The sequence below is a fragment of the Spinacia oleracea genome, chromosome 1 (genome assembly GCF_020520425.1).
Source record: "Spinacia oleracea cultivar Varoflay chromosome 1, BTI_SOV_V1, whole genome shotgun sequence".
In the NCBI taxonomy this organism is placed as follows: Eukaryota; Viridiplantae; Streptophyta; class Magnoliopsida; order Caryophyllales; family Amaranthaceae; genus Spinacia; species Spinacia oleracea.
The window spans coordinates 101,299,374-101,307,673 of NC_079487.1; the positions used below are offsets into that span (position 1 = coordinate 101,299,374).

The 8,300-nt window shown below is 34.3% G+C and overlaps 1 long non-coding RNA gene across 7 annotated transcripts; it reads left to right on the plus strand.

Moving 5' to 3' along the window:
• Nucleotides 1-259: 259 nt before the first annotated feature.
• LOC110806223 (uncharacterized) lies at nt 260-7,228 on the plus strand. Of its 7 annotated transcripts, none has more exons than XR_008928469.1 (11): nt 260-418; nt 497-585; nt 804-949; nt 1,342-1,512; nt 1,648-1,700; nt 3,374-3,785; nt 4,478-4,672; nt 5,831-5,958; nt 6,038-6,170; nt 6,282-6,400; nt 6,981-7,228. It is a non-coding gene; the product is annotated as an uncharacterized lncRNA (long non-coding RNA). The 7 variants fall into 7 exon arrangements; XR_008928474.1 differs by having other exon boundaries at nt 6,038-6,126; XR_008928473.1 differs by having other exon boundaries at nt 1,337-1,512; nt 6,038-6,400.
• Nucleotides 7,229-8,300: the final 1,072 nt, after the last annotated feature.

Below are 8,300 nucleotides of genomic sequence, written 5' to 3' on the forward strand. Positions count from 1 at the left end.
AGTATATCGATCAGAATGCACCATTTAATAAAATACTTGAGAATAACTCATAAATTACACTTGTAGTGTTAAAATGGTGGATAATTTGACTGAATTTCCATAAAATAAAATGAGAAAAACATGAATTAACAAAATCTTACAACCTTTAAAAGCAAGGAGTTGTGTTTCACTATTCATCCAATAGTGAAGTACCTGAAATGCCCTTCAATTACTTTCGAAGTTTCGTTTTTGCCCTTTTTCTCACACGTCGTTGCATCTTGACCTAGGTCTTTCTTCCTCTTCCTTTTTCTTGCTCGAGCTTCCCCTTTCTCTTTCCTCCTGCTTCTCTTCTTGGTATAATCTCACCCCCCATCTCCTACTGAAATTTTTTCGACCACACAATTCACGAATGAAGGGAGGTTGGATCTAAGCTCTCGAGGTCTCTATTTCTCTCTCCTCTTTTTGTTCTTCGCAATTGTAGTTTTTCTCATTTCCGGAATTTTTTTGGTGTTTCAAGGTTAATGCGGTGAAAGCAACGGAGTTTCAAGTTGCTTCAAGTTCAGTAGGATAAATTACGCGAATAAACCTCGCTCTCCCCAAGCCAAGGTTTCTCTCCTTGACTCTCTCCCTTTCTCCTCTGCTGATTACGTTTTTTAGGGTTTATGATATCAATTTTGAAGCTAGGGTTTTGTTTGATTGGGTATTTGAGTTGGCATAGACAAACGTTTTGCTTTTACTTGTTGATTTTGTTGAATTATGGTTGGTTTAATTGATTGGAATATTGAATTGGTGTTTTTGTTTTCTTTATTTTTCTTGATTTCTAGACATTAGTTTGGGGATATGGATACAAAAGCGCCACCAATCACAAGTTTAAGCTTGGCTGCTTCTGTGCCATCTACAACAAGCGCTGCTTCTCACAGGCTTTCTGTTTCTAGAGTTTATATGAGGTCTTGTTTCTTTGGCAACAATGGTAACTTACCCACCTTTAATTTTGTCTTTAATTTGGTTTTTATGCATATTTTGGCAACATTGGTAATTACCCACCTTCAATCTTCTATTTAATTGTTATTTAATTTGATTTTTGTGCTAATTTTAGCTCATGGGTATGATGGGGGACTGTCTCCTTAATCTTGTAGTTGTTGATTTTTAAATGTCGGTTATAATTGGTAATTTGTGTTTGGGGTTTAATTAATATGGTGGAACAGTTTAGTGCAATGGTTGCTACTTTGATGAATTCAGTTGTTGGGTTGTAATGCTTGATTAGGTTTCAGTGGAGAATTTGATGAATTGAGTTGATTTTTTTTTTTATTTTTTTTTTTTTATCGTTTTTCTATTGAATTAATGCCTGTTTTGTTAGTGTAGATACATAATGCATTGTTTATAGTTGGAGCATTGAGATTGAGTGGAGTTCGGTCCATGTTGTGATTGTATTGGTAATGTCAGATAAGGTGTTTGGGCCGAATGCGACAACGGAGGAGGTTTACGATATAGCTGTTCGGCCTATTGTGAAATATTTAATGGATGGTGTTAACGGTATGAATTGTATTATTCTTGATTAGAACGAGATTTGTTCAATGAAATGGATTTACAGTTTTTATTTTATGTATGATCTTTTAAAATGTCTTTATTGAATGTTAGTGATATTGAAATGCAATGTTGATCATGCAGGAACGGGGTTTGCTTATGGTGTCACCAGTAGTCGAAAGGCGCACACAATGCATGTAAGTGCTTAAGTAGCAGCCTTTGATAGCCTAAATTTTGTGTTTGATTAGATATTTACCATTCATGGTTCATGTTTTCATTGATTACCTTATATTGTCTGTAATCCATAAGGAAAATCGAGATCGATGATTGAGTCCATCTGTGACAGATAACAACATCTTTGCATATGTTACTCATTAGGAAAGAAAGTTAGGGATATCTAAAGATATGATTAAATGACTTAGATAAGAATTGGTTTGTTTTCAGTTGCTTTTTCCGAAGTCAATATTACGGCTTTGGTTTGAAAGAATGGGCTACGTCATTTGGTTTAGTTCGTTGACCTGAGTAGAATTCCACTAATCTTGTTCTTTTTCCACTATTGAAATCTATATTCCCATTGATAGAATGAGTGGAATTGCGAGCCTATAATAGAATGTTAACATTTCGTATGCTGTGTTGCTTAGTTTGCTTTGGTGTGAGGTAAACAAACTTATTTTAGATGGTGGTTTTGTCCCTTTATAGGTTTATCTGGATGATAATGTTAACTATCTCTTGATGTTAGTTATGACTTATGGTGGTTTCTTGAAGAAGATCTTGTTAATTTTCGGATACAAAATTTTTGTTAATTTCCGGATACAAAATTCTAGCTTGTTAATTTCAGATACAATCACATAGTACATAATCGTGTCGAAATAGTCAATGCCAACTAACTTAGTTGTCTATATTATTTCCCTTTGTGGCTCCGTATACAACAAAATATGGAGTTCAAACATACTCCGAACTTCCGTAAGGTGTTATACTAACTGGAGTTCAATTGTCAGGCCATCACCACATTTACGTACAATACATATATCTCCCTTCTTAATTTAGGAATGTCTCTGGCTGATACCATAACAGTTTCATGATGTAAAGGTGGTGAGATGAATGACTTGATCTGGTATAGTTGGCTTGGAGGGGTCATAATTGGGAATATGGTAATAACCTTTATAATTGTAATAATCGAGAAAATCCGAGCACGATCCTTTCACTATTTTAAGAGATGTATAACTTTTCCGCATATATGAAAATGGTACTTGTATATGTGAGTGTAGCTCTTGGTGAGAAGGAGAACTAATTATCATGATTTGTGTTAGAGTTGATATAGTTCCTGAGTAATGGCACTAACTTTTAGCCATTCTTGCTACGCGTTATGACTGAGCGATTTGACTGATATATATAGCTGATATATTATAATCGGAGCTAACGAATTAGGCTTGGTTTTCAGTGAACTATTCATAAGTTCAACGATAAACTTATTATGGTGAAATCATGTTACTTAAAATAATTAGACAAACAAAGATAAACCCTGGAGTTTATGCATTTAATTGTCGAATAATGTGAAATTCAGGGTCCTCTCTATAAGCTCTTAGGAGTAGGAGAGTTTATGGCTTTAAGCACCTTATATTAGAAAAACAAAGTTTTACTCCCAGTGTTTTAAGTTTTTGACTTCTCTCTCTGTTCTCCCGTCCTAACACCTACAGAGGAACATTTTAAGAGAGTAAGATCCTTAAAGAACCAATTTGTGTTGAACAATAATTAATTGGAATAAAAGGCAAGTATGTGTCAATCGATTACTTTTATCTTTATTAGGAACAAGGTAGTTTGCTGTCACCCCTATTGGTGCTAACCTTAATCATTTATACTTATATTTCAGGTCCACTGCAAGTTTATGGGTAATGGTGGTGGTGATATAGATCCAAAAGATATAGAGTATGCCAAGATGTGTTGATTTGTAGTTGCATATGGTATCTTCGATGGATACAATACACCATATCAGCTTAATAATATTAGTGCTCGGTCACAAAAGTTCTTTTGTTTTCTTATGGTGGTTGATGAGAATCTTTTTTCATCAAGAAAAACGTTTCTGTAAGAGTGGAAACTGATGGGGGTCATTGAGTGGGGGTTTGACATCTTATTATTCTGAAGCATCAACCATATGATGAACCCGGAAGAAATGGAAAGGTTCCAAAGATATTAGTAAACATGATTTTTCTAGAAGCGTTGTACAACATCTGGATTGATGGTAAAGTGGAGCTAATACTTGATCCGTTACTTATGGTAGAGAGGTAATATATTTTCTTACGATTCTGTTGTCTCATTCTCTAACACTCTCGGTCTCTCATGCTTTCTGATATATAATTTCTTAATAAATGATAAAGAGTGATTGATCCAACAAACAGAAAAACAGAACTCCTTGCTTTAGTCTCTTTTGATGAGCAATCTCTGACTCTCTGCTACAACCTAAGAGAAAACAAGTTACTGGGGTTTTTATTTGAGTGATGTGAGGTTTGGCATTAGATATTTGATCCTCTGAGTTGTGATCTGTTTATTCTCTCTCTTTCACTTGGATGATCTGTTAGTTTATTCTCTCTCTTTCACTTGGATGATCTGTTAGCTCATGATACTATTCGACCAAAATATAGTAGAAGTTAAATTTAATGAATTTACAGAATTTTTCATAGTGTTCAAGAACGTTATTTTCAATAGCTTATGATACTATTTGTTGAGGCATCTGACATAATTCCAACCATTGCATATAGTTAGCTATGGTCTGTTCAGAAAAAAAATTGGGGTCTGTAGTAGTTTGTTTCCCCTTTAATTTTCGTTTTCTTGTTTGTTATGAAGTATTTCTTTTCAACAACAAATGTGATCCTCAATCGGAGGTTTAATCGAGCTTGTAGGAATTGATAGAGTTCTATGCAATCTCCTTGGATGTATCTTGTAGAAGCACTCAGATTCTGTAATTGTAATTAAGCAGGTCAGTTGGTTTACCTTTGACCCCAAGCTTCATATTGAAAGGGAGCAGTTGATTAAAAGGGAACAGTGATGTTATCTGACATGTACGACAAAAATCACACACCCGCTGATTAATGAAAACTTGCATGGAGCTCTAACATATGGCGGGTGAGTTGAAGCTAGAGAACCTAGACACTGCCCTTCTATTGAAGATAAGGTAAAATTTGCAAATTAATATTTTCATGCAAACTGCACTCTTGTTATTCCACCCCCTCCAAAGAAAAGAGCTAGCAAGTTGCTAGGTTTTCTTATAGATGGAGTTTCTATAGAGCTTGTAAGTGAACTGAATAGGAACATGTTTCAGTTAGCGTATAGACTTATTCTCTCAATCCCTAATCCCATTAGTTGACGGTCACATGAAACTCGTCAGTTTATGCTTAATTTTCTTACTTTGTATGCTTATTAAAACTTTATAGTATCTTAAGCTCTTGGTAAGTGTGGGTAAGCTAGCAATTGACGATTACTTTTACCGAATTCTAGAATTTAGATAGTGAGTAGGTAGTATGCTGGTGTTGACTTGATGTTGACGAAGCTTCTTCCATGCTCGGCAAAATTCTAGAATTTAACAGTGAAGATGCTTTTGTTTATGGAAGTACGAGTATCAGAAATGAAATTTTTTCGTAATTTTATCTTTGCCTCTAATTTGTAAATTGTTTGCAAATAAGCAGTGTTACATTCAATTATATTAAGATAGGTATATGAAGTTTCACCTTGAAGAGACTGCAATAATGCAGTATCCTCTTACCAACTAAGCGACCCCTATTCCAATACATTTATGCGGAGTAGTCCGAACTGTAATGGGTTGTATTCTTTGAAGACTTTAGCTTTAGTGATCTCCTTGAAATTACTACTACAAGCAATATGTTGGATGAGAGGATTAGACGAGGCGAGAGGAAATGCGAGTCATATTCCCTTTTTGCCTCATCCCGTCATGGTTGTTCATCCAGCACTACAAATGTTTTACTTGCTTTAGATATGAATTGATATTATTAGGTTGTAGTTCGTATTAAGTTTGGTTAGCTACATTACTACTCAAACAGCACTTGAAATCTGTTGTGACAACGCGATTTGGTTTGAATTAATGGTGGTGTGATCTAATGCAATTTCCTCAAAAGTTAGTAGTTGCATTCATTCAGTGCCACAAGAATTTGGTTTAATTGTTGATTTTGTTTAATTATGGATGGTTTAATTGAATTGGAATATTTACTATTTCAACGTTTCTTTTTTGCTATTTTATTCGATTTTTGGTTGTTTTATTGTGGAAATAATTTTATATCTGTAGTTTTATCTGAGAATTTTGATTTCTGACTTGCAGGAGTGCGCGAGTTTGCAAGAGTAATGTATATGGCAAGGTGGATTGGCGGACATCGTAGTCTGAAATATGTCTATATTTCTACCTTTCTTAGGGGGAGGGGGCTTTGCTAATTTTCATATTATATTCAGGTACAAGTTTTTTCAGTTCACGTCTCAGGTTTTAGGTTTAACTTGTGATATTTATTCCCTGAAGGTTCTTTTGTAATAGGTATCTGGCTTGTCCTAACAAAATGCAATGAAGTACTCAACTACTCCATCCAACGATCCTGACACACATGAGGATTTCAGGCGAAACCAGTAAGGCTAAGAGTGATCTTTCTGTCAAAGATATTGTTGAGCTGGTGATGTTTTTTCTTTATCCATGGTTCTTTATATAATGACTTTGTCGCATATGCCCTTCTCTTTAGCTCGGGATTGTATCTTTTTGCTTATGAATCTTATGGTGAATGCAGCTTCAATCTTGGTATCTTCCAAACGTGAAGGAAAATCCGGTTATGATGTATATAAAGGGGATTCCCGAAATGCCTAGATGCGGTTTCAGCTCTCTTGCAGTGAGGGTACTGAAAGTATAGTAAGTTTTTCAGTTTTGGTTGATTATTTGACTTTATCTGTTAGCAATTTGAGGCTCTTTCAAATGTTGGTAGAAACTGTTATAAGTTTAAGTTATCAACACAGCTGAGAGATATTTATATGTGTGGGATAGACATCGAGTAAAATACCCCCCTCCTCATATATGGATTAGAGATGATGGATTGGTGATGAAGCTACCCTGACCAAGCTAAATAATGACTGAGTTTTGGGTATTCTGTAAAAATTCTTGGCTTAAATTGTCCCCTGTCATCAGGTATAAGCTGAGATTTTGATTGTTCTATTTGCCAAAATTTATGTGGGATCCTGTCGTGGTGTGATGTATTTGTAAATTTCTGTTATTATATCTCTTTATGATTTTTAATTTCTCAATCTTTTCTTACATGTATGGTCATTATATATCTTTTTATGTTGGCCTCTTCATGTGTCAGTAGTAACATTTGTGAGATTAAAGAAATATCAAAGGGAGATTAGTGCACGGATTATGCATAATTATATTTTTTTGCCTAAATTTTTCTCAAGTAGTAAAAAGTTTGTGCTAATTCCATGTCTTTTTGATACAGGCGCCGATAGTGAAATTTCCTTAATATCCTAATCATGTTGCATCCTCCATATCAAGCAGAATCATGGTGGAAGTTAAAAGTTGAAGTTATTTTGTTGTTAAAATCTCTCCTCTCTGTAATGTTTCGATTTGTTTAGGTTGAAATGAGTTTGTCTAAATAGGTTGTGGTTTTCAAGATTTGTTGAATTATTGTATGTATATAATTTATTGATTATGGTTAGTGTTAAGAGTGATACTTGTATAGTTGTACATGTTTCACTTGAAACTACGATGAAAATTTTAGTTTGGTTTATAGGAAATACAACGTATAAAATGGTTGTTAAACTTACAATTTTCAATGAAACGTAGTGTTTTTTCGACAACAAATATAGCAACTTTCAAAGTGTAATTGTTAAATTATGGCGATTATAATTTCACAAAGTTTATTTTTGCTGCCAACAACTAGTAGTGACAATTGACAAAAGGCAAAAGAGAAGAGAGAAAGAGGGACACATGGTATTCCAAAATTTCCAGTTGTACAAAAAAGATAACAAGTCCTTGAAAGGACAAATGAGGTAAAGTAGGGTACAAATGTCCATAAAGGAGTGGGCCCACTACAAAGAAGAAATGCCGTGCTCTTTCCGTATACCGTACAAGTCGTACCGAAGAGAGAGAAAATAGGAAAGAGTACAGACAGTAAGGGACACCTACCCACCGATTCCCCTCGGGCCCACAACCATCCTTTTTTCACTTAAAACTAATTTAATTTAATTTAATTTAATTAAATATAATTTAATTACCCTGTAAATAATGGCAATGCCAAAAGGACGTGACATTTGCTGATATTCATGTTTAATTCATTTCGTGGGGCCCACGTAATATGCGTCACTTACGCTTCTTTACACCTCTTTCATTACTCAATTTTCAATAATGGAGAATATATATATATGCTCTATTATATGATATGATGAATTGCCGTTACTTTCCAACTATATTGTAGTTGTGATCTTCTTCTTCCTCCCATCCCTCTCAAATAATAATGCAATCAGAGTTGGTCACTTGGTCTTCGGTGGGACTTGTTTAACGAGGAAATATTGTGAGATCTACAACTTAGTGATGCCATGATGAGTGTTGTTCAAATCCTTTATAGTTCCTTGATGTTCTTCTTATTTAGAATCTTAACAATAATTCATAATATGAGAGAATCTTTTGAATTATGTTCAATATATAAGAAAAAATATAGTTATGTGTGGTCTTGTTTAATTAATCTCAATGAGTACTTTAACAATATAAATTTTTTATAATTTTTAATAGCACGTATTTAGAGATATTAACGATGTAA